The sequence below is a fragment of the Vidua macroura genome, chromosome 10, assembly GCF_024509145.1.
Source record: "Vidua macroura isolate BioBank_ID:100142 chromosome 10, ASM2450914v1, whole genome shotgun sequence".
In the NCBI taxonomy this organism is placed as follows: domain Eukaryota; kingdom Metazoa; phylum Chordata; class Aves; order Passeriformes; family Viduidae; genus Vidua; species Vidua macroura.
The window spans coordinates 4,336,233-4,361,605 of NC_071580.1; the positions used below are offsets into that span (position 1 = coordinate 4,336,233).

The 25,373-nt window shown below is 46.0% G+C and overlaps 1 protein-coding gene across 2 annotated transcripts in view; it reads right to left on the reverse strand.

The window, feature by feature from the left end:
* SLC7A14 (solute carrier family 7 member 14) overlaps positions 1-8,997 on the reverse strand; it is a 29,237-nt gene extending 20,240 nt beyond the window's left edge. Inside the window, exon 1 of one of the 2 annotated variants that reach the window (XM_053986551.1) lies at positions 8,945-8,997. The gene's annotated coding sequence lies outside the window, so the exon portion shown is untranslated. Of the gene's footprint in view, positions 1-8,535; positions 8,763-8,944 lie in introns of those variants that run through there. The other variant, XM_053986552.1, reaches the window with a different exon arrangement.
* Between the last annotated feature and the right edge of the window lie 16,376 nt (positions 8,998-25,373).

Here is a 25,373-nt window from a genome sequence, read left to right on the forward strand (position 1 = left end):
AGCAATCTGGCCTTGTGCCTTTGCTGGTAATTTTTGGGCTTTTCTTATTTTTAATCTTTCCATTTTTACCTCTGCTTGAGCAGTTCAAGTGGAGCTGTGGTTAATTTAAACTACAGTAGTTGCTAAATTAAACCACTGATAACACTTCAGGTTTAAGACCAACTTTCTCTGTGCATCAGCTGAAGAAATGGGATATTTTCTGTGTGTCTTCATGCATAATGGAAGTGGAGAGGTTGAACAGCACATTTTTATGGTGCTTCCATCAAGGTTATTCAACATGCTTTTGCAGTGTTAGCATTGCTGTAAGATGGCTAAACACCATTATCTTCTTTTGACAAATAAGCAAAATAAAAGAGGAAATGTTTAATTTGTCCAAAGACATAAGGCAAGAGTGCCACGCGCCCAGAGGCAGACCCCAGGAATTCCTAAATTTTGCATTCTAGTCTATAGTGCAAGTATCAAAAGAGCATAAATGTGCAATCCAGTGATATAATTAGCATGTACATAGAGATCACCCTTTCTCCCTCTTTCCAGCCTTCAGGGGGGATACAGTATGATGGTTTAGCTGCTGTCCTTGCTGGGGAGAGACTGGACTGCCTGGATAATCAGGGAAAAGGCGGAGGGAAGGATGGGAGTGATGTCAAAGCTTTTTTTCTGTCTTGCAGCTGGTGTTTCCCTTTTCCTAAGTAAATAGCAAATCAATATTTGAGCACTGATCTGTGCCCATGCAGGTGAGCAATGAGAAGGTTTTGGTAGCTGAGGGCTCATCTTCCTGCCTGGGTGAGGTGGGAGATGAGGTGATGCATTCAGAAGTGAAACTGGAGCGTGCCACAGGGAAGGCCAGCAGATCCCTTGATACTGAGCTGTTCTAAACTTTGCCAGGATTAATTACATGCCGACTTCACAAGCAGCTGGTCCAGGTTCCCTTGGGATCCTCTGGAGCACCAGGCTAGTGAGAAACAGCTCTGGGACTGAAAGGAGCAGTATTTGCCTCCTTCCTAGGGGCTGGATGCACATGGAGCACCTACAGTTCTTACAGCTTGAATGGGATGGAAGCTAAAATATTCCTTTTGGAGATACTCATGCACATCCTTGCAGGCGTATCCCTCCCCTTGGTAAATCCACTTGCCCCAGTCCATTGTCTGGCATTTTGATTTTCCACTTGTTTTCTGCCCTTTTTGCACGGGTACCAATCTTCCCCGTGGTGCAGAATAGTGTAGGAATGGATGCAGGTTATGACAGATACAAAAGTCTGTGCGTGCCGAGCTGAAATAATGCAATATGCATGAAGTGCTCTATTTGGGATTGCAACAAAGCTATTTAACCACCAGAAGGAAAGAAAAATAAAAAAAAAAAAGAAAAAAAGGAAAAAAAATATGGAGAACTACAGGGAAAGAGGTATAATCAATTTGCACATTTGCAAAAAGGTCTCGTTTGTTGCTGTTGTCTTGAGGTGGGAAGGTAAAAGCCTAAAATACTGCAAAAATGCAGGGAAATGGCAAATCAATAGATGGGTGATCTGAGCAGGAGGTGGGGAACCAGGAACATCTTGGAGCTGCTCTAACAGGCTCCCTCTAGGAGAGTAGTGAAACCACATGAAATTAGTAACATTTGCTGCTCCACCAGTAAAATGGAGAAATTCACTGCCTTAAAAAAGTGTGTGGTGGTTAATCTATCTGGGTTTTCCACGGAAGCAGATGAGAAACAATGCTAAAAATGATTAACAGTCCCCTAGACGTGCCTTGTTGAAGTCAATATTGGTTTTGTACCTGCATGTGCTCATCTGCAGAAGGACCCTAGAGGCTCTGTACACTTTCTAATTCTCACTTGTGGTGCTGTGTGATTTTGCATTCCAAGTGCAGATATTGATACCAGCTCTTCAAGCACAGCCTCCCCCACCTTTCTGCAGTCACAAACTGCAGCGATGTTGAACAATGAAACTCCTAAAGGAAATTTGGGTTCACAGGTCTGGGTGCTCAGGCTTTCAAGGACCAATGTACTGACCACTGAGGTTCAGGCACTTTAAACACCATGGGAGGGGTGCCCAGGAATGCAGATTTGTCTCACACAGCCTCGTAGATTCATAGGATAGTTTGGGTTGGACAGAATCCTAAAGATCACCTCATTCCAACCCAACCTGCCACGTGCAGGGCCACCTTCCACTAGACCAGATTTCCCAGGGCTCCATCCAGCCTGGCCTTGCAAACATGCTGGCACATCCTTCTGCAGGCTCAGGTTTTGGGAGTTGCAGTTCCAGACCCTGAGCTGTCACAAGAGAAGCATCATCAGATTTTTCTGGAATAGAGTGAGTTGCCCATTTGCAATGCTGGGCATAGATTCCTGACAGTACAACTGCCAGCAGCATCCGTGGGATGGTTGAAGCCTTGGGTTTGTGACTCTGAGCTTTTCCCTGGTTTTAGGTAGTAGGTTGTACTTCCAGTACTTACCACTTTGATGAGATAACACATTTTCTGTACCAAAACTCACAGTGAGAATGGACAACAGATGCCTTTGCATCACTGAAACTCTAGACCTGGGCTACCAGACTGTTTCTTCTCGAATTATACTCCTTTAAAAACTGTCTTTGCTTTAACAACACACAAGAGGAAACCTCTGTAATTACTGGGCTGTGTTTTCTTTTTCTTTCCTCAGTGGATCCATACTTTTACATCGCAGAATGAAAGTCATTATGGTTTGCTGCAGGCCAGACAGGAGAGCTTTTTTCATTTGACATAATTCACAGAATGGGTTATTTATTAATGTGTGAGGCTCTCTAAACAAAATGGATTTTTACTCTTGCGAGAGTCTGGCTGATACATCATTATGACAACTTATTTCATTTCTGGGTAGCATTTTGAACCCAGTGGCAAAAACACAAATCTTTCAGTAAAGAACTGATTTAACACTAAGGCTTCGTCATCCAAACAAGGAAAAAATTCTCCTGTATATCAAATACAGGATCTGAAAATGCACTGTTCTTAAACCTCTAGTTTTATTTTGAAGATTGCTGGTTTTATAGAGATTCCTTTATTCCCCACTAAGAAACTGCTGGGCTTTTTCCTCTCAATGCTGGCTCTCACTCACCAGCAGTCTTGCCACCTTTCTGTAATAATTCAGTAGGAGTCTGAACTGGCCTTTTACACAGTAAGCACATCAAACTTACCAACACCATTACTCGCTCTTGCCGAGTTTCAAATGCATTTATCTTTTGTATGTGCACATGGTCTCATTAATTACTTATCGTGTTCCATCAGCAGTTATACAAATGTAATTGATTATGCCTCACTGCCCCACTTCCACTATTTTGGCTATCAGCTAATTAATGCAGGAGAGGATCTCAAACAACTGCTTTCCTCAGAAGAAGCTGGAAAAACGCATTCTTCAATCCCAAGCCTACTAAAGGTTCCAGAAGAAGCATTAGTAGCATATGCAAATCAATGGGAGCTTTTTGCATATGCAAATTGGAGCCTTGAGCTGGGGGAATTTGGCTGGTTGTAACCTGTGTCTCTAAATTCCTCAACAGAAGCCTGAGGTAGGTTCAATGCACCTCCAAGGAAGTCAATAGCAGCTCCTGCTGATTTTATTACATTTTGCTGCTTCTTATTCTTATTCACTAGGACAAAAACCCCTTGCCTTACATGAGTAATTCTGCTCCATTTCAGCACAACCGATTATATGAGTAATGTGATCACAAGTGGATCAAAGATGATGATTTAGAATGGAGTTCATGTGTTTAGTCATTTATCATCATCAGTCAGGCAAAGGCACTGCAACACCTAAGTGATGTGTAATGTGAGTAATACCTGCTGCTGTAGCAGGAGGGCTTTTTTCCCAGTGAGTTACAAACTCACTGCAGACTAACACTAAATCAGTCTCTAGGATGGTACTAGAGAAGCAGAATTAAATGAAGAATTATGTGTTCTTAAAAGAGATAATAGCATAAAAGTTAGAGTATGATAATATTCCTGAGCAATGCACACGCACTGCCCAGAGATGTCCTTTTGTAGCAGGGGAATCAGTGTGAGCCAACATGATTACCCTAAATTAAAGTAGCTAATTGCCTCCTTGCTCTTAGCCTCCCTTAGCAGCAAGACCCCAAACCCCAACCTCTTTCCCTGAGACTTTTGTCTCCCAGCTGCAGTCAGTAGAGGGTCCCCACGGTGTGCTGCCCTGCCTGGCAAGCATAATTCCACTACTGTGCCTGCACATGAGTAAGAGAAGAGCTGCTGGAATGTTACTGCTGTAGCTCCTGTTTGTGCCAGAGCTCCCCACCAAAGGACATATTGCTTCTTTCTGTCTTAATTTACTTTGAGCAGAGCTGGTGACCCTGGTTATTAACTGCACATCTCCCAGTCCCTGTTGCTTCCCAGCCAGTTGTTTAATGAGTGGAACACACCTGCTGGTGCCCAGGTGTCTTGGACAAGGCTCTGGAGATTCCAGATGCTTCCTGAGCACGTTGCTCCAGGGCTGGAGCAGCACAAGACCTGTGCCTGGTGCTTCCTGCCTGTTCCCACCTGGGAGGGAAGGACAGCCAGGAGAGGCAGCTGCTTCCTTCACTACTAGACCAGGGTGCCTAAATCCTACCTGGAGCCACCTGGCATTGCTGAGCACCACGGGGCAGTGGCTCATCTAGCACAGCTCAACAGGTCCATCATTAAGACCTGGTTCAGTAATGCTCAGGCACACGTTTAAAGCAAAGTTTTAATTGTGCTGCTGCAGGTGGAACATGGCCAGGTGTGCAAGTGGTGCACAAAGGGGTGTTTCTATCCTCAGCTTTAAAAAACTTCGTTGAGGAAGACTCAGCCCAGACTCAGGGAGCTGAGGATGTGCAGGAGGAATGGCCCAAACCACCAACTGATGTCATGGTCACCAATAAACAAGAGCCAATGGCTGCTGAGAGGGGCTGCCCTGAGCCCATGTGTGGTTTTATAGATGTTTACTGAAGTTTGATACAGATACACTCACAGCTGTGGCATGGCAACAAAATCCCATTTCCCTGTAGGCAGCAAGCCACTTTGATCCTGTCCTCTCAGAATTAGGACGTGGTGCTGGAAACACATGTGCTGCAAAAGCTTTTCTTCTGTTCACCTGCCACGTAGATTTAATTTATGGTATCATGACTTTCGATGAATTATGGATACAGTGACTGTGCAGAGGAACACAAACAATAGAGTCATGTGCTGTGTGGCTCCACCTTGCTGGCTTTGTTTCATAAGTGCCTGGGCTTCGCTCTGACAGTGGGAAAAAAATAGTTTTCTCTTAGAGATGTTCCAGCCTGGTGACAGCAAGGGATGGGCTGTGGTGGGAGCATAAATGCTGGCCAGAGCACCCAGTCCCCTGAAGATGACTGCATAGTCTGGAAGCAGGGCTGCTATTCAATGAGCCAAGGAAACTCAAGAGAATTTTTCTCAATATACAAGAGAAAAATTACAGTTTCCAGTTCTTTCAGTTTTGGCATTTTCCCGTTGACAGCCACAGCTTAGATGTGTCTAATTCCTTGTAAATGAAAAATGTCTTAGGACTCTCTGTGGATCTGAGTCTGCTCCCATTTACACGTGGGTGGTTTAATGAGTTCAGCAGACTCACCCTGGACTGAGGTGAGACTCTGGCCAGGTTTTCATATCCATAGGAAGTAGGGGAAGAATGCCTGCTGTATTTCTGGGCTCTGGATACTTTACATACCTAGATCTGTCTCTCACAGACTGACAAGCTCCGGCCCAACCATGGCTTTATATATTACAGAGGGTACAAATCTGGGAATGATTTGGGGGTTTCATTTTTTTTTTTTTTTTAATTAATGTGAGAGTCACAAATGCTGCCCCCTGCTAATGTTGTTTTTGTGTGATATACAGACCCCACTGCTACACACAGCTGAAGAAGTATCTGCTTCATTTTTACCTTCTTGTTCCTAAAATGTCTTAATAATCCAAACAACAATATGTTGCTTATACATTATGATGATTTTAATAGCTCAGGTGCTCTGAAAGCAAAATTTTTATTATTTGGGGACTAAGAAATCAGTTGCAGACTGCTCTGTTATCCTCTTTTTTTTGCTTGGCTTCATGAAGAGCCCAGGATCGTGTTTACGTTTGTGTAAGTTCTTGCCATCCTATTTGCTTGAATGTTGCAGGGCTTCAGGAAAAAACATTCATTTAGCCATTAGGAGGTTGTCCTGTTCTCACTGAATTTTCTAGAAAATCTCCTGTTGCCTTTAAGGGAACATGGAAGAAATTTTATTATATGTGCGTGATTTCAGAACTGAGAAAACAGACTGTCTTCAGAAGGAAGTAGTGTCAAATCAGCCTACAAATATATCCTTTAAAATGATTTTGGCTGGAATCCTTCCTGATATGATACCATCTGAGACTCTGAAGTTACACAAAGAATAAATTTTCATCATTTTTGTATAATCCAAAAAAAAAAAAAAAAAAAAATTAGAGAAGGATAAGATATGTCTTGACTTGAGAGTCATTAATAACTCCCTGAGGAGAATGATTTATGTCTTAAAATGCTTCTCTTTAGTGCAACATGCACAAAGAAAGATATTCTTTTGGGGGAGAGTTAATTAATGAAACAAGTTGGAAAATTGGAGGATTCAAAATAGAATTTGGTCACTTATTTGTTCTGCTCTTGGCATGTGGGGGGTAGCACCTATCTAGAGGGGTGTCTGGGGCACCTGGAAATAAAGTTGTAACATGTCCATACCTTATTTGGGGAATTAAGGATCAAAGGTACCATAAAGTCCTCTGAGTTAATTCTGTCTGAGTCTCAGGTCATTAGTTTCCAGGCAATTATTGCTGCAGGGAGCCCAATGCCTTGCTTTGGCTAAGTTGCATATTTTGGGAGGATATCAAACCTTGACATAAACAGATGGAGAATCCAGCCCATTTTCTGATGGCTCCTTCATCAGGTCACCAGCACTGCTCTGTTCAAAAATGTGATCCCTCCCTTAAACTGGAATGTTTTGGCTTTAGCATCTCAGCGCCAGCTCATGTTGTGCCACTTTTTGGCAGACAGAGGAATAACTCAATGCCTGCTAATTTCTTTCTGTGGAGATTCAAGGATTCACATCACTTCCCTCCCTGCTTTTTAATGAAGTGAATTATCAGGTGCTGTAATTCTTCCTCTTTAAGGGCCTTTCTCCACTCCTTGACAGGCTTTGGTTTTCCTTTCATTTTTTTTTTTCCTTACTTCCAATTTTGTTGTCAATTTTGTTGATGTCTGCTGTACTCTTAGCAGTCAGTTTTCAAGGGCTGAGGTAAAATTTCCTTCCTACATCTCCACTTACTGAAGAGCAACTAAACAAGTCTTTTTTTTCCCCCTTCTTCTTGTTCAATGACTCGTCTTATCACAGCTATTGCATCTGTGCTGTTTTCTCAGATATATACTGCACATTTGAGTTCATGTCAATAGGACCCAAGATTCTTTGTTGACGCTATTTACTAGTCATCAGTAACTGTTTTGTTGGAAAATTTTACCCCTTTTAACAGATGAAAATGGGAAATCAGACCTTGGACCTCTGCAAGACTCCCTAATTCTCTGTTCTCATGCAACAGAGATTCTCCATGGAGCAGAATATTTTAAGAATAGATGCTGAGTTTAATCTAGGTAACTTTTCTCTCTAGTGTTGTTTTTAGCTTGTTTGAGAGTCTTGTTTGGCTTGTTTTGTTTATTTACAATATGTTTTTCAACTCTGTTAAGTCACATGCCTTGGCAATGTGTACCAATAAAACAAACACATGTAAATATCTTTAGCAATCAGACTTTCGGTCTCATGACAGTTTTTGGGCAGTTATTAAACAAATGCCTTGGCATGCTAAAATCTATTTCCCTGCTACTCAGGGACACTGGGAGAATTAATCACTTAATACGCTAGATTAAATCAGACATGGCTCTTTTGAGACAAAAATCTTCTCTGGGGTCGGCCAGACACGGCTTCCCCCTCCTCTCCAGAGCCGGTGCTGCTTCCAGAAACCCTGCGTTAGAGCACTCACAGGAGGGCACCGAGCCGATCTGTATAAACTATCATTTAATAGGCCACAAAACCCGGGCTGCAGAGCAGTTGTGAGAGCAGAGATGAGGCTTTCCAGCGGTGCTGCCGGAGCGCACCTCGCCGGGCCCGAGGCGGGCGGGCGGCTTGGTGCCAGGCAGCTCCAAAATACCCGTGCGGAATCAACAAACAGCACCGAGCCGGGGTGACGTAAAGAGGAAGCCAACTCCATTACCGGCCTCCAAGTCGCAGGGAGTTTTGCAGGCGCCGGGGGGGGAGGACGGGGCCGTAAACCGGGGCCCCGTCTGCGGGGTCGCGGCGGGGCCGGGGCCGCCCCGTCGGGGCTTCAGCACCGCGGACAGCGCCCGCCCGGAGCCGCGGCCACACGCGTGACCGACCCCCGAGGGTGGCACCGGCCCCGCGGGTCTCACCTGCCCGCTCCCGCCTCCCTCGCTGTTTCCCTTCTGCTCGCATTCTGTTCCCCTCGTTGCCCCCCTCCCGCAGCGTCCCGACCTTCCTTCCCGCGGCGTGTTCCGTGCGGTCACCTGTAGCAAGAGCTGTCGCTTCGCTCAGGCCACCCGGTGTCCCTCCTGTCACTCCGTTTTCCCCCGTTTCCAATCAATCCCGCGCCGTCAGCTCCGGCGCCCCCGCCTCCTCCCCGCCGCGGAGTGCCCCGCCACTCCGCACACGCGGGGGCCGCGCCGGGCCGGGGCAGGGGGATGCTCAGGCGGGCTGGGGTCCCCCGGGGCCGGTGCCCCGTGGCCCGGAGGAGCCGGCGCGCTCCCTTTGCCGAGCGGGGCACAAAACCGGCTCCGTCTGCGTGGCGGGGGGGGGGGGCCGCGGCCGCGCCGGGCAAACCTTCCCCGGGCTCGCCGCTCGTCCCTCGCACCCCGAGGCGCTCCGAGCCGCCCCCCGCACCCCGTTCCCTCCCCTCCCCGCGGAGCGGGCACTCACCGCCGGCGCGGAGGGCAGCGGGCGGGCGGTGCTGCGCGGCCGCCGCGGGCGCGCTCCCCGCGGGGGCGGCTGCGCTGCTGCAGCCGCGGGGCGGGGGGGGCTGCGCCGGCACCGCCGACCCCGGCTCCGGCCGCGCACGCAGGGCGGAGGGAGGGGGGAGAGAGGGATGGAGGGAGGAGGGATGGAGGGAGAGAGGGAGGGAGGAAGGGAGGAGGGCGCTGCAGCTCCTCAATTATTCAGCGCTTCCCCTCCCCGCCTGCCGCATGTGACCGCCGGCAATACCCACGGGCCGTGCCGGCCCCGGGAGAGCTCCTTGCGCGGGGCTGCCACCCCCATGGCCACCTCCCCTCCCTGCGAGTCCTCCCTGCCTGTCCAAGTGTCCTGAGGGGCTGTGGGTGGCCTCCCCCAAACTGTCTGGCTGCTGAAAAATAACTCTCCTGGCTGCCTCCTCCAGCGCAGGGCTTTCCTCACCCCACGGACAGAGCGTGGGGAATCTCGTTTTTGTTTTCTCCTTGAGCTGCACTGTGAGATTTGGGTGTTAATGCTGTAATCCCGGAACAGGCAGAATTAGGACTAAAATAATGCCTCATGCATTGCAGCATACTGAGCTGTCCAGCCCTCTGCACAGCCCAGCTCGGAGGAATTAGGTATCAGGTGCAGGGTATATTTAATATTTTATACCCGTAGCTACTTTAGAGGATAGCTGAAATTCATGATCAAGATTATTCCTTTTTGCAGTTTTGTTTCTCAGTTTCTGCTGCTTGGTTTGCTCTAGAAATACTCCCTGTCTGCATCTGTATTGTACCATTTTGACATCAAATCCAAACTGGGTTCATCTCCAGTGATGCCTAGGGAGGATCTGGTTTCAGCCTCTGTTACAGTTTCATTTTATAGCTTCTAAAAGGACCTATTCCCAATGAGAGCTTTGTCTCCAGTGGAGAGAGACCTTTCATCCTCCAAAAACTGAAATAAATCTCTTCTGATAAAAGTTAAAGGTGGGAACCTTCAGTGCAACCAGTTCAGTTCAGGAGCCAATGTTTGCCTAATGTGAGTGACCCTGACAGGAGCTGCATCAATGGCAGTGACCTTCTGGGGACATACAGACAGTGACATTGCACAGATAAACACAGACAGGGTGGGGGTTGGACTAGGTGACCTTTATCCTTCCAACCTAAATTATTCTATGATTCCATATCCATGATCTTGTTTTGGCCAGGAGAGCAGACCACATGTCATCTCCAATTTCCTTTCCAGCCTTGACTTCTGTGGCAGTTTTTGTGTCTTTCCAGATGAGTGCCATAATCTTCCCGATTTATTACCAGACTCCTCCTCTCTTCAGCACAGCTTTACCTTTCCCTCTTCCCTCCCTCATGGAAGTCTCCTTGCAGTCCTCCCTCTCTTCCCAAACAGGCACAGAAAAGCCCTCTCCCAGGTTACTGCTGGCCAGCAGAAGGTGTCATCACAGGATGACAGGATACTCTGTTCCCTTCCTGCCACTCTGGCCAGCACACATCACATCACACAGCACAAATTGCAGTCAGCTGATTACCTTCCTCACAACCAGCAGTTTTGAAACTCTGTTTTTATTCTTTTCCATATTCTTTGATTGCCTGAAAGCAACACTCAGGGCTGCAGCTCTCCTGTCCTTATCTATGGCCCCCATGCTTCCCATGTTGTTTCTCTTCACATCCACTGGCTTCCCCCAGCTGCTTCACTCGGTCCCTGGACACTGGATGGAGCTGTGGATGGCTGATAACAGGAGCTTCCCTTGGACTACATCTGTGCAAAAGAGAAAACCTTCTCCATTTGTTATTGCCTCTTGTTTTGCATCACTTTTAAGACCATGGTGAACTCCAGCTGACAGCACCACCAGCCTTTTGTGCTCACACCCAACTCCTTGGTGCTTGTAGAGTGTGTGAGTAAAGGGCGTGAGCTGGTGTGTTTCTGAAAGGATTGGCCATAGGGCCAAGATTTAGGGGGATTTATTTAAGTGTGTGGCTGCAGAAGAATTTGATTCATATTTATTAACTGGGGCTGGTGTACCAGAGCACGGGCAGTTTGGTTGGTAGCAGCAGAGAGGGGCTTTTTTGTCCTCTTAACAATCATTGTGCAGTACCATGATACCACCCCCATCTTCCACCTCCCCTCTACTGCTCAGAGATCTTTCTTCAGAGGATTTTGCTGATCACTAGCTTTCTAGACCTTGTTTTATCCCAGCCTTAATCTTCTTTTTATAAGATTTCTTCTGTTTTACCCAGTGGCACCTGCTGTTAGCTATGCACAACAACCTGCTGCCACCTTGAGTAATAAATGTCGTAAACGTTTTGTCAGAGGATCACTTAAGCTCTTTCTCATTAATCTTTACCCTGTTCTCATGAGTTTTGTAACTTCCAATCTTACAGGAATTGAATCTTGAATTTTTACAGCTACCCCTCTAATGTTTCTCTTCAGGTTGATTAAATGTAGATGAAGAACTCAATGAGGACAAGTTACCCTCTCAACAAGTCCCATCAGTGAAGTCACCCTCAGATTAAGGTGAAATTTTCTATAGCAGCCAAGCACATGATGGTACATTTGCAGCAGAATTTCCTCTGTCCCCAGGCACTGTCCAATTTCTAGACCTAACTAATTTCTGTAAACCACTAACCTAACCACTTTTGTGTAGTAAGTGGCCATCTGATTGGTTGTTTAAATACGTAATCCTGTTGTGAATCTGACCAAGGTTTTGGCCTCAATAACACCTTGTAGCAGGGATCTCCACCAGCTGCTGTCTCATTATCTTGGCTATTTTTCCTCTCACCATCAAATTTGGCCATTCCGATTTCATGGGACATCATTTCCTTTTTTTGTGACTCTAAATATAGAGAGAGAAGAAGTCAGCAAAAGCTGCCCTATTGACTTTCTTTCTTCTTATTATTAAAATGTTTGTTTACCTCTCATAATCCCCTCATACTTGTCTCATCCGTGACTAATTAATCATGCCATTTAAATACCACAGTTCCTGTTTTTCTGGGTTATCTCTTTATCTGCACAGCTTCGTATTAAAACAGTCAATATCTCTTGGCCTGCTGACCCCTAGATTCTTCTAGGGCTTCCAGCATCCTCACCTTATGGGCCCTCTCTCCCTCCAAGAAAACTCCTCAGAGAGGAAAGTCTCATCTCCAATTCCATTGGTTTGATGAGTTTTCTTCAGTGCTGTTTCTCAAAATGTTTTGATCATCAAAACTGATTAATGGAATGTTGAGGACAAAAAGCTTGGTGTTCCCCTTGGATTTACATTGGGTTCCCCATGTGTGTGCTTGGTCACCCCAAAGCATTTTTGTTGGTCTTACAAAAGTGCACTGATTTGGGTTATGTCTCCAAAGGAAAAAACTATTTGAAACTAAGAGGGGGAAGCTGCAGCACCTTTCCTGTGCCATTTGTGTGTCTGTGTGTGCTGGCTGCCATCCCTCCAGCAGCCTCTGTTAGACGAGCAGGGCTGAAGGCACAGCACATCACACTCCTGTCATTCAGTGAAGGTGGTTGGAGAGTGTCAGCTGTCTGTCAGGAACGAGTGATATTTCATAGAAAAGCACTTCTGTCTGCAGGCACCAGGCTGCACAGGGACATCACAGAAAGCAGCCATGGGCTGTAGTGATGGGAGCTGGCTACCCCTTCACCTGCTCGCTCTGCATGTCCAATGGCTCATGTCCATGGCTCTGACAAGTGTTCTCTCTTTGATTTGGTCTGTAGCATCCCAAGCCATCTCCCAGAACAGCAGTAGCTCCCAGACATCCACTGCAAAGTTCAGCTGACCGTGTCTCTGAGCAGAGACCCAGTGGAGCCCTGTAGAAGAACTGGTATTTTTAGAAACATTGCCAGGATGCTTGGCCTCTCTTTTTCCTCTTTTTGCATTAGTTGGAACCTCAGTGAGTACTTATAGGGGTCAGAGTGATTGGAGGCATCCATGTAGGAGGATAAGAAGAAGGATTAATCTTGCTGTCTCATCTGATGACTACTGCCATGATGAATACCAGCATGAGGAAGGGCAGTTCTGTTATTAAAGCCCTGACTTGAGACTCATAAAACCTCACTGGAGTTTCTGGCTCTGCAGCAGGAGTCCTGGGTGAGTTTCAGAGTTCTCTGTATCCCAGTCATATGAAATTACCTTGGAAGTTGGCTGCACAGGCTGTAATTTCTCTTGGTGAGGGATTGTCTCTGCTTCCTTTATGGGACCTCAGTGGGGCAGTACAACTGGGGGAATTGACTTGCAATTAGCTGGACAGGTGAAAGAAAGTGCCTGGAGTGGTGAGCTGGGCCTGCCTCCTCCCTGACCCCATCTTACCCTGATGCACAGGGACTGCAGCCCTGACCCTGCTGGGCAGGGGGTGAGCCCAGCACTCACAGTGCACCCTCTTCGTTATTTAAATGACTTGTCTGTAGTGGAGCTGGCCATGGGTTTAATTTATGCTTAAGGCAATGGAAAGGATTATTCTGAGGTTATTCTGCATTGCTAAGAGGCATCTTGGACAGGGTGAAAGGAAACATCCACATGGATGTTTCTCATAAACCCATATCAGGTGCTTCCCTGTGCACCAGTGGTGCGTGGGCATAAACAGAAATGGGTGAAATCCCAGCACAGCAAACCCTGGGAGTGCTTTGCCATTTGATGTTATCCAGCTAAAATTTCCCCCAGCCCCTTTCGTTGTTGCTCTGTGTCATCCATGAGCAGAGAGGATGGGTAATGCATCCATCAGCCACATTCACTGTTCAGAGACACACGGGGTGATGGAGCATTAAATAAATCCCTTTCAAATCCCCATGCAAACACACAGTCCAAGCCTAGCTCCAGCATGAGCCTCTCCCCTGGCTGGAGGCTGTCACTGGTGCATGCAGAAGAAGTGATGCTCTTTAGTTGTGCCACCACCATCCCCAAAAGGGAACAGCAGCCTTAACCTCAGCACAGACACAGCAAGAACCGTGTGATGGGGCTGGGGGCTGCGTGGGGTGGGGGCACCTTGGGGACAACCCACCTTTGGGAGCTGCAGTCCTCAGCGGGGCTGCCCTGGGGGGAGGCTGGGATAAAGCAGCTGCCTACGAGAGGGGATTAAATGATTCAGTGTTTGGAGACTGCTACCTTATTTAAAGGACCACACACTATTTTTTTTTTTCCTTATTCAGAGAAGTCTGCTTTTAACAACCAAACCAGACAGAAGTCTTATTTTTGTTGCCTTCTCAGCTTCTTCATCTCATGGGTTAATATGAATGTTTTGGGCCACTGTGTAGCTGCTAAGTGGGACCCATCCATCCAGGTCTCACCATGTATGCTGTGATGATTATGGATTAATCAAGTGATACTTGATCTGTTCCTGCTGCCCTGCAAGTGAGTTTAGCTCATCTAGATTTTGATTAAAGTCACAGGGTGAAGCTGATGGCAGGATTTGGTCTTAGTTGTCTGTTCTGAGAGTAGCAGACAAAGTAACAGCACAGTGTCCCACCAGTGCAGGGACATTTGGTGGATCAGTTTGGAGATCACACACAGGCTGTGAGTCTGGATATAGAGTTGTCAGAGGGCAACATCTCTGTGTTAGGCATGAGTGTGGCTCCCCTTGGATGCTTCCCAGGAAAGCAGCATGTACCTGTCTTTCAGATACTTCCCAGGAAAGCAGCATGTACCTGTCTTTCAGATGTCTTTCAGCCCCCAAAGCCTACCAGCCATGCTGGGGTTGATGGGATGTGCCACATGGAGCCTGCACCTGCTGCCACTGACTTGTCTGGTGGTTCAGTGCTCAGTTCAGAGTGGTGGGTCCTGGTGTTTGCCACCCTGTCATGTGCCCTGTAAAGAGGTGCCTCTGAAGCGGAGAGGATTGCTTGGCTCAGCTGGTTACTCATCTCAGTAAAGCTGTGGTTCTAGCAGGAGCCATGCTGAGCTACTTTTAGGCAGAAACTCACTCTTGTCAGTAAAGAGCTTGGAGACTTTATTCTTAATTTTCTGCAGGATAGAGTGCTGTAAATGGTTCTGTTATCAGTGTGGGAATGTCTTGAGGACAAGGCTTTGGCAAGGGGACACACAGCCTGGTTCACCTGCAATGAGCAGGGGACAGGGAAGACTTGTTGCCACAGGGCTTATTCATAGAAACACAGAATCGTTTGGGTTGGAAAAGACCTTAAACACCTTCTCATTCCAGCCCCCTGCCATGGGCAGGAGCACCTTCCACCACACCAGGTTGCTCTGAGCCCCATCCAGCTCGGCCTTGAACAATTCAAGGGAGCTCTGGGAGGCTGCTGAGGGCTGACTTGCTCTGCTGTGGTGCTGCACACACCAGACTGGTTTTTATCTCAGTTTTCCCTTGCTGCCTCTCATGGCACCTACCTTGGACTCATTTCAGTTCCCCATCACCTGTACCTTGTTTTGGATGGCTGGGGGAGCCAGGCTCTGGGTGGGCAGTGCTGCATCAAGGGCTGGGGAACACCCATGAGCTGCTTGTCCCCAGTGTGACACACTATGGTGACAGGTCCAGCTTAGTCTCTGCTGGGCTGTCTACGCACAGGAGAAGCTGTTTGTGGTGCCCTCAGTGTTACCCACAGCATTTGTTTTGGGTTCATACACAAAAGGTCACTCACCACTGCTGAGAACGCCAGGTTAAATCAGCAGCCTGCAGAATATTTTAGCATTTACTTGCCAAGTCTGTCCCAGAGACTGAACTCTTTCTGCTTGGATAAAAAAAAAACAACATTTTTTTTTATGGAGAAGAAAAAAAGAAGGATATGTGAATGCTTCCTGGGCATCATAGCTGGCTGTGTGATTTATCCATCTTGCTAATAATAATGGACAGGGCTTTGCCCATCCCCGGATTTGATGGGAGGCTGCTGTTTCTGTGAGTGCATTTGCTTTGCATGCAAATAAGAGGGTTTATTGTCTGTTGTTTGTTTTTTACAAAAGTGCAGCTTTTTGCGTGTTCAGAATAACTGCTGCTGTCCCGGGAGCAGGCCCTGCAGGAAAGGGAAGGTTTAGAAACATCCCAGGGTTTGAAGCTCAGTAGCATCAGCTGTTCAGCAGGAGAGCACTGCACATCTGCTCTGAAACCAGCAGCACTGCAGAACAAAAGAGGATGGTATTGATCTGATCGTTTGTTGTCATTGACATTTCTATTGATCTACTCTTCCCTGATGATTCCTTACTGCTAAAGCCAAAGGCCAGTGCTGGGAAGGGTCAGCACTGAAGGCAAAAGCCTTATCCAGATGTGCACCATGGTGCAGTTTGCCCCTGACTAAACACAGCTTCTCAGTTGAAGCTCAGCCAAGATATTTCAGCTGGGCCATTCCAGGTCTGTTCAACCTGATTTTGCATGTCAGCTGAAGGACAAGGAGCCAAAGCCTACACCTCTGAAGTCACTGTGGATTTAATATCGTAATGCAGCCTTGGCTGAGTGCTGCTTGGAAGAGCAGAGCAGCACGGATTGAATTACCTGCAGCATTTTAGTTGAAATCTCCTATTCAAGACCTGCAGGGGCTGGTGCAGCTCAGCTTTCCAGGGAGGTTGATAAGATCACAGCCTGGGATAGCACAGTTTTAGGTTTTAGTTTGGTATTCATTATATCACTATCAGCGATCGAGGTCCTGGCTCGATTACGAGCTGGATCTCAGCGTGTGCCTGCCCCATCCCCTGGCTTTGGTGCAATGCCTTGTCCTGTGTCAGGTCCCTGGCACAGGTCCCATGACCTGGACAACCATCCCTTGCTGACCTTTTGTTGATACACGGGGAGGTGCTGTCCATACCCCAAAGAAGCTTTAAAACCAACGCAAAAGAGGGAACGGGCGCCAGATGTCTTCTCTAGAAAACAAAGATTGGACTTTCAATAGTTTGTGTATCTTCTACTAACTTAAAATAGCTCCTTTCTGTTTGTTGAGGCAAACAAGACAAGACATTAATATGCACATCCCAGCAGTAAATAGGTTTCAAGCAAGCTTCTGTAGAGCTGGAGGAGGATATTAGGACAGTGTGTTTTTCATCACTAATGTGCCAGCTAGCATGCAAAAGACTCATAGTGCAGGAAAAGGACTGGAAAATTGAGGGGGAAAAAAAAATTTCACAGAAAAACCCCTGTCGATCAATGCAAAGCAAATACTGTTTTCTTTTCTGGTTCCATGAGATCTGATGCTAAAAGTACATGTTTTGATGAATTGGTTCTGGAGTGGGCCAGGTACAGACTTGATGTAGCTCTTGAAATCGGGTGGAATGTACATAAATAAAATGCTGCTTGCATTGACCCATTCTGCTGCTTTCTTTTTTTAAATTTATTGTTATTTTCCTGGCCTTTGATGGTGTGCATTTATAAAGACAGGCTTTTAGAAATTACATCTCATGGAAAAATCCACTGGGCTTTTCCACAAAGGAATTAATGGCTTTTATGAAAAGATTTACCTAATGTGAGGTGATGTTTTCAGTCTCATGAAACCAGCAGTGAGCAGAGCTGGAAAGGAGAGCTGAAGCAGGAGTTGGTGCCATCTCTTCTGTGCAGGGCACAACGGAAAATGAAATGGTTTGCTTTGTTTCATGCTTTTGGGCACAGTTAGGTTGATTTCAATATAAAAACTAGGAGGAGTGAATGAACAATTTCTTAATGTATCCAGTCAGCACAAGAGAAACAACCACATCAATTAGACAAACCAGATTAATGCTCAGGGTGTGTCCTCACTGCCCACATAAAGCATCGACAGCCCAGCTTCTGCTCAAATGCACCCTGAAAAGCCCAGGCAGTAACTGATCTATATTTACCTTCTTGATTTATGAGAACAGAGACCAGCAGGGACTCTGAAGCATATGATTCACTCATGTTTCTCCTGGTTTATAAAACTCCTGGTTGGGAAAGGCTGCCTGTTGCAGTTAGGGAGAGGGTGAGGGAAAACCCCCTCCTTCCACCCCCACTCCAGCTCTTTGAGGGGGATGTGAACCTTCAGTGGTGCTCACCACCCAGGGCTGGAGATGGCATTTACATCCTGAATCCACCATTCTCTCTCGGGGGTGTTGTGTTTGGCTTGCTCTGTGAAAAACACAGCATTTGAGCTGTGTTTTGGTGACCTGCACGGCACCACGAGCCAGGGCTGCGGGCTCACGGCCGTGCTGCAGGACAAGGGGATGTGCCACAGCTCCATGCCCCCCCTGGGGACAACAGGGACCCCAGGTGCCCCAGACATGCTGGGGGCTTGGCACGGTGGGCAAAGCTAATGAGAGGTAGCTGTTAACCAAACAAGAGCATGAGAAAAGCAGCAAACAAACCTAAGCAGCAGAGGAATCACAGAGCACTACAAAGGGAAGGAGGAGAAACCTCTGTGCAGAGTTCATCTTTTACATTCACAGCATCACAACTAATTAAAAAAATGCTAATGCTTCAGTGTTTTCCCACCAGCCTAATAAAAAATGGTTTTAATCCCCATTTCTTAGTGCCATTCTGTTTGTGCTGGCACTGGGCTGATGGGTGCAGCACTGAGAACAGGGAATAACCTCTGGGTCTTTCCCACCAGGAAGGATCAAGCTGAGGGACCAGGGACAAAGCTGCTCTGTGCTTCTTGGGAATGGTGACCAGTGGCTGCTGACCCAGAAGCTGCTCCTGTCTGGTGGCACTGGTCATCCCAGGGGACAGTGGGGACCTGCCTGCACAGGAACAGCCCCACAGCAGGAGGAGCAGGAGCACTGGTGGCAGAGGAAGGGACTAAACCCAGGATCTATGCTTTAAGGAGAAATTTAAATTGGTCTTCTGTTAACAACTTTATTGTGCTGATACAGCATTATTTCTAGTTTGAGATCTGAATGGAGACTTGGCCACCGATTTTAACATTACAGAATTTCCTGAGGTGCTTTTATTACACAAATAGGAATAAGAAAAGTTGTGCATAATGACATTTTGCTGTAGGACAGTGCATATTGTAGCGTGAAACAGTTATTTAACCACCACCACCCCATATAATGTATGTATAAACAGGCTTCAGCCAGCTTGAATTCCCAGTTTCCCATTCACTGGGGAGCACGAGCTGCCTGATGCCCTGTGCCACACACAGTGCCTGACACCACCAGGTCCTTAAACACATCACAGATGGACAGGCCTGCAGGCAATTTGTATCCCCTTGTGCCCACACCAAATCAGAAAGTCAATTTATCCTGGGGCTTGTATGGAGTTTCTGGTGTTCGAGCATACGGGAGGGGACTCAGGAAGATATGGTTTGCTGGGTATTCCATTCTTTCCAATGCCCACTCTGGAAACAGCAGTCTGGGAGTGAAATTTCCCTTTTCTTGCTGGCCATTGGTGCTGTGCTTCAACAGAGCTGCTGTGGAGCATCACTGGCCACTGCTGGGTGACTTATCCCTTGTCTCTCTCCACCAGCTGTTCTTTGGAAAGGTGGAAAATGAACAAGCAGCATTAGCTTTGACAATATGTCTGTTTTCCTTTTTATTTTCCTAAGCAAGAAACCCTAGTGATTTGTTGACACAGAACAAGTAACAGTTCATTTGCAACTCCCCAAATGAAGCTAAATTATTCTGAATAAATTAAACATTAAAACAGCATTGGAGCAAAACCTGTCTCCTGACGGAGTTTAGTCTTGCTTGGAAATGCAGATGTTTCAGCCTAATGGGCTCCTCAAAGGTAACCAATGTCAGCCCCTGCCCACCCTCACAATTCCCTATCTGTAAGACTTATCCAAGCCTATCCTTTTTTTTTTTTTTTTTTTTTTTTTTAATTTCCATTTTTATTTCCATTCCTGGCTTTTCCATGACTTACAGGATATTATTGCCTGCTGGCAGTCGGATTGTCAGAGCATGCTCACAAGCAGAATACCACCAGTGGGTCTCATCACAGAGCAGCACGGCAGCTCGGTCCTGGATTGATGAAAACAGACGAGCTCTTAAATTGAAGGGTCGTTTGACATTGTGCAGTTAAAAGAAATGTTCTCCCTGATGATAATTAATGATTCTTGAAGGTGGGGGGGAGCAGGGATGGGCAGCCCAGGGTGCTGCTGGCCAGGGAGAGGAGCGGGCAGGGGAGCACATCACTGGCTCCTCTCTGCAAGAAAAGCAGTGGATATCTGCGGGAAGGAAAGAAATGCTACCCAACACTGACGCAGAAATCTAGAGCCATTTTAGCAATCCCTAAGGAAATTTGTGATTTTTGCCTCTGGTAGGAAGGATCACTGGGTAATACACAGCTGTCGGTGGGTGCCAAGTGGCCAAATCTGGCAGCAGAGACGTGCTTAAATCAGAGCTGGATTTGCCTGCTTGTTCTGCATTACTGGTGCCCTTCCCTGACTTTTCCCCCTGTTGAGGTTGTAATTTCTGTCAAAACGTAACTGCAGAGCTCTGCATTTTAATCCCATGTAATTACAGTCCTCGGGAACTCGGTCATCCCTGCGTCAGCCATCCTCCCTGCCCCGGCAGAAGCAGATTGAAGAGCTGTCACAGAAGGCGGCTGGAAGGGGGGTCTTGTTCACCTCAGAGGCCTTTCTTGTCCCCCCTGCTGTCATTTTCAGAGCTCTGACTCGAGGTTCGCTGCCACAGGGACAACCTCCTCCCCAGCATCCCCTCCCGGGGCAGGGAGGGACACGAGAGCCGCCCCACTGCCACCTTCAAAGCAGCTGTGACTCAGCCTGGCGTTCGGGGGCTCTGTGCTCCGGAGGAGGACGAGTCACGGGAGGCAGAGGCTCAGCTGGCAGGATCAGCTGATGGCCTCGCCAGCCGGCTCAGCTGGGCTGATTCACGCTGGTGGAGGGTCCTAGGCACAGCCATCCCACCCAAGCACCTCCCGGCTGCGCGGGGTAAACTCCATCGGTACGGGGCAGCTGATCTGAGGCACAGTTAGCAAGGCAATTGTGATGGAGATAAATGGGAAAAAAAAAAAAAAAAAAAAAAAAAAGAGAGAGAAAAAGTCTTCCTGTTCCATTTAAAGGCCTGGGGGAAACAGTTTTCTGTTAATAGTTCTCAGTATATCCCACTAGGATGAATGGTGTCCTCCTTGTCCAGCACTGTGGTAAGGGTGGGCTTGGGAGGGCTTGCAGCACATTTCTTCTGTTCTTCAGTTCAAAATATCTTGCATTAGAGGAAGGAAATGCTAGCTATAAAATTTATTTTCTTTATAAGGATTGAGGATGAGGATGGCAGTCAGAATGCAGAGAAAACAAGTAAAAAATAATATTTCAGGCAGCTGTTTTGAGGAAGATTCCTACTTTTATTTATTTTATCCGTATGCCACTGTTGCTTTTCAATTTCTTCAATGTGTTTAGTCCACACACTTCTCAATTTTCTTTGCTCTTTCAGCTGGGTTCTGTGTTTTCCTTCCCATCCTCTAAATCTCATCAGTTTGCTGCATCCCACAGATGATGCAGCTCAGAGTCAATAATCCTCTCCTGGAGAAATTGCTTCTGGCAGGCTGGAGACCCGACTGAGCTAAAGACACCTACAGAGTGGTGTGTTTTCCTCGGGGCTCACAGCACCTCCCTGTACAGGAGATGGGGTGTGACTCAGAGGGCAGCTCTCAGCTGAGCTATCACAAATCAAAAATGCTTTTTTTCTTTTGGTATTAATATAGAAGCAGGATTTCCTTTGCCTTTGTGTTGGTTTGGTTGTCAAATGTTTGGTGCTGATGGGAAACAGTCTCAGTCCTGTTGCCCTCCTGAACCAAAAAACAAGAGATTCTTACATGAAGGAAATGAAAGGACAGAGTAGAACCATTGAAAAATATCAGTGTGGATACAACAGGTTGCAGTCATTGTGTAACATGGGATTCAAAATAGCTTCATACATATCTGCTACTAGTGGTACTCTTGTCACCTATCTACCCCAAGAACTTTATATAAAAACTATGTTATTACAGAACAGACTGCAAATTGACCTACTTAAACCAAAATAGGTCAATTTGTCATCGTGATAAGCACTCCTGTTTGGTTGTGTGGACAGCAGATGTGCACCAACCCAAACTTTTTCAAAATAACAATACTAAAGATGGAAAAGAATGTTTTAGAAAAGACGAATTTTAGCTCTTACTCTAGTTTTGATGGAAGAGTTTTGTGGTAGCCACAGAAGACCTTACGAAAGAATGTTGCAAGCACAACTGTTGGGTTTTTGAGGGAGGACGAAAGTTTAAAATACATGGCAGAAAGTGAATAAAACAAACCAAGAGTGGTCCTGCTGTAAAATATCCATTGCACACCAGAGAGAGCCCATGGCAAATGCAGCACTTTGCTGGCAGAATGCTCTTGTTGGGTCTGGAAATTCTTGTCCAAAGCTCAGAAAAATCAAGCAGCCTCTCTTGAGTTCCTTGACCTTGGGATTAGGCAGGATGTAAAATGAGGAGGACATGGAGAGAGATAACATGTTTTGAAAAAGTTATTCAAATTATGTTAAAATACACGATTTAAAATATTAGCTCTGGCAGAAAGATTGCTGGAGTTTCGGTCAAGGGGAACAAATATTCAATAAATTAAAAAGTCAGGAGCTGGCTCTGTAACAATTGCTTTGTAAGCAAATGTTGGCTTTTGTAGTCGGTGTGAAATGTGCTGGAGAAGGGATCCAGCCCAGCACCATTCCCAGGGTAGATATTGCCATCATCAAATCCATCTGAAGGAATGGCTCAAGTTTGCTCTTTCGTTGGCACTCAGGAACCTCACAATGATTTACCATAACTTTTTATAATTTTCTTTTTCTTTTTATCATTTTGTAAATGTAGGAGAAAAACTGAGCAGAGCCCCCTCCATGCCAGTCCAGCACCATCATGAGCAAGAGTTAACTTTTATTTTAAAATTCAAAGTCATGTCTAGTCCAAGAAGTGTATTTTTTTTTTTTTTGCTTTTTTTTAAAATGCTGGAAATACACATCTACTTGATGTTTTCAGGGCAAAGTCTAGAGTATATAGTAATATTTCTTTTGTTATTTATCTGGTAAATCTGCAGTGCTATTATTCACTATGGCTTTGTCTCCATAGGAAAAAGGAGACTATAGACTACAAGAAGGAGCTGGCAAAGAGAAATCAGTTTTTGGCAGTGCAAAATCCTTAATTGCAAGGAGAAATTTATAAAATTTAAAATATAAAAGATGGTTAAACAGTGGTAATTTCTTCTGTATGGAAGGGCAGTGTTGTTTTGGTTTTAATTCTCCTCCCAGCTTCAACGTTTCCAGAATACTGAACAGTTTCTTTAATTTCTTAAAACTAATGTTATTGCTGGTCTCCCACCTGAGTACCCAGTGGATGAGTAAAAGGAGAGCTCTAAACAGTGAGGGTGAGGTATATCCTAAAAATGTGTGAAATTATTTTTGGGCATGCAAACTCATGACCTGGATCTGGATGCATGTTTTCCACTGCCTCACGGGAGGCTGATCCATGGAAATCATGTGATTCAGATGGATTAAACTTCAGCCAAACATTGGGCAGAAACAAAGGAAAGAGAAGCAGTAAGTACAGATTGGAATGAAAAAAAAAAAAACCTCTGGGTTTGAGGTTGTTTATTTAATTGTCACATTGATTGATGAATCTGATAAAGTGGCATTTTGACGTCTGTGCCTGCTTTTCCCCCCAGACTGAAAATATCTGTTCCCTGCCTGCAGCTGCCAGGGAGTTCCAGGCCTTTTCCAGTAGCCAAAGAAATCAGAGCTTTCATTCCATCAGCATGAACCAGGAACAAGTGTTTGGCCAAAACTTTGCTCTGGGGATGGTAAAACACTTCTGATTCCTGAACCTGACCCCAGACCTTCAAGTCTGTGCCACCATCACATAGTGACCAACCTTCATGATGAACTTTTTACTTCGGGAGATTTGGAGATGGACTCAGGAATGCTTGTGATACTGATACACTGAGGTCCTCTGGTCCTTAAAACAGCTACAAGAAAAGCAAATTAGACATTAAAGGAACATTGAATTTGATTAGTCCCTGCTCTGCTTTTTTTTTTTTTTTTTTTTTTACTTTGGTCAGAAAATATCTATTTCTCTTGCAGAAAAAATTTATTTGCAGTGTGTGATAGCAGAGCAGTGGGATGTGCTGCTCTGTCCCCATTTTCAGATTTTGTATTATGGAGAACAACTTCATTGGTTTTTCTTGTCCGGATATTTAACCTTCACCTTCCCCTTTGATTTTTGCCACCTGAACATTTCTCATGTCTGTGTTTTTCAGCTGAATATTTCTCATTTTACACAGGCAGATAGTGATAGGACAAGGGGGAATGGTTTCAAACTAAAAGAGGAGAGATTGAGAGTAAATGTTAGGGAAAAATTCCTTATTCAGAGGGTGGTGAGGCCCTGGCAGAGGTTGCCCAGAGAAGCTGAGGAGACACTGGCATTTCCCAGTCTGCACAGCCTGCTGTGAATCCTCAGATGGATTTACCCTGTTCCTTCCCAAAAGGTCAAGACAAGAGAAAGCCAGCTTGGTGAGACTCTGCTCTCTTTAACTGTGGGAAGATGTGCAGGAGAAGAGCTCGTCCATCACTGCTCTCAAGAGCAAAATGTAATGATACAGAATTTCTTCTGGAGATATTGCTAAGCTGAGGACCCATCACTCACCCACAGTCTCTCCCTGCAGTTATTTTTCTTCTATTGAGCACACACCAAAAAAAAAAAAAAAAAAAAAAAAAAAAAAAAAAAAAAAAAAAAAAAAAAATTTCTTTCTAATGCAATTGCTTTACTTCCCATCCCTGTGTCAATGAATCCCTCAGGCTGTCAGGGCTGTGTTGAGAGTCCTCTCCTGCAGGTAAAGGGGCCCTGCTGGGTAGCACTGGAGATGAAATCTCATCTATAACCACAGGTTTGGAACAGGAGTGCTGGGTGATGCTTTTCCAGGATGCCTTTGAGTAAAATGTCCATGTGCTTCTCATAATCTTCATAGGAGTAACTAAATGCAGAAGGACTGTGGGGCAGTGGAAACCAAGAAATGTTCATGGAGTGGCTGGAAGCAAGACTGGGGGTCTGCAGATGGGAAACAATCAGTGATATCTGAGTGCTGGAAAGCAGCACAGGACTGGCAGATGGCAGAAGGCATTTTACAAAACACTTTGCTGTCCTAATCACTCTCTTTGCAGTCTATTGGACTCTGGTCAGAGACACTTTTGGGGCATGGACTTAATATTCTGAAATAATAATACAAATTTAGTGATAGTAGTAGTGTTGTCAGAAATAGCCAATGCTTTCTTTTTGAGCTGTTAGGATAGAATATTTGACTGCCTTGCTGTTTTCTCCTGGAGTTATGGGGATTTTCCTGACAGTGCAGTAATTTAATTTCTTTATTTTTCTTTTCCTATTTTACACTGTAAAAGACCTGACTGATGTCAATTCAGAATATTCCAGGCCTTGCAAGCTCTGCTGATGCCTGGGAGGACCAGTCTGCACCAGCCCCTGGTGCACACACAAAGCTGTTGAGTGCTTGTAACACCATGCTGTGCTGTGCTAGGAGTGTTCTGGAGCTTGGTAAAGTGACT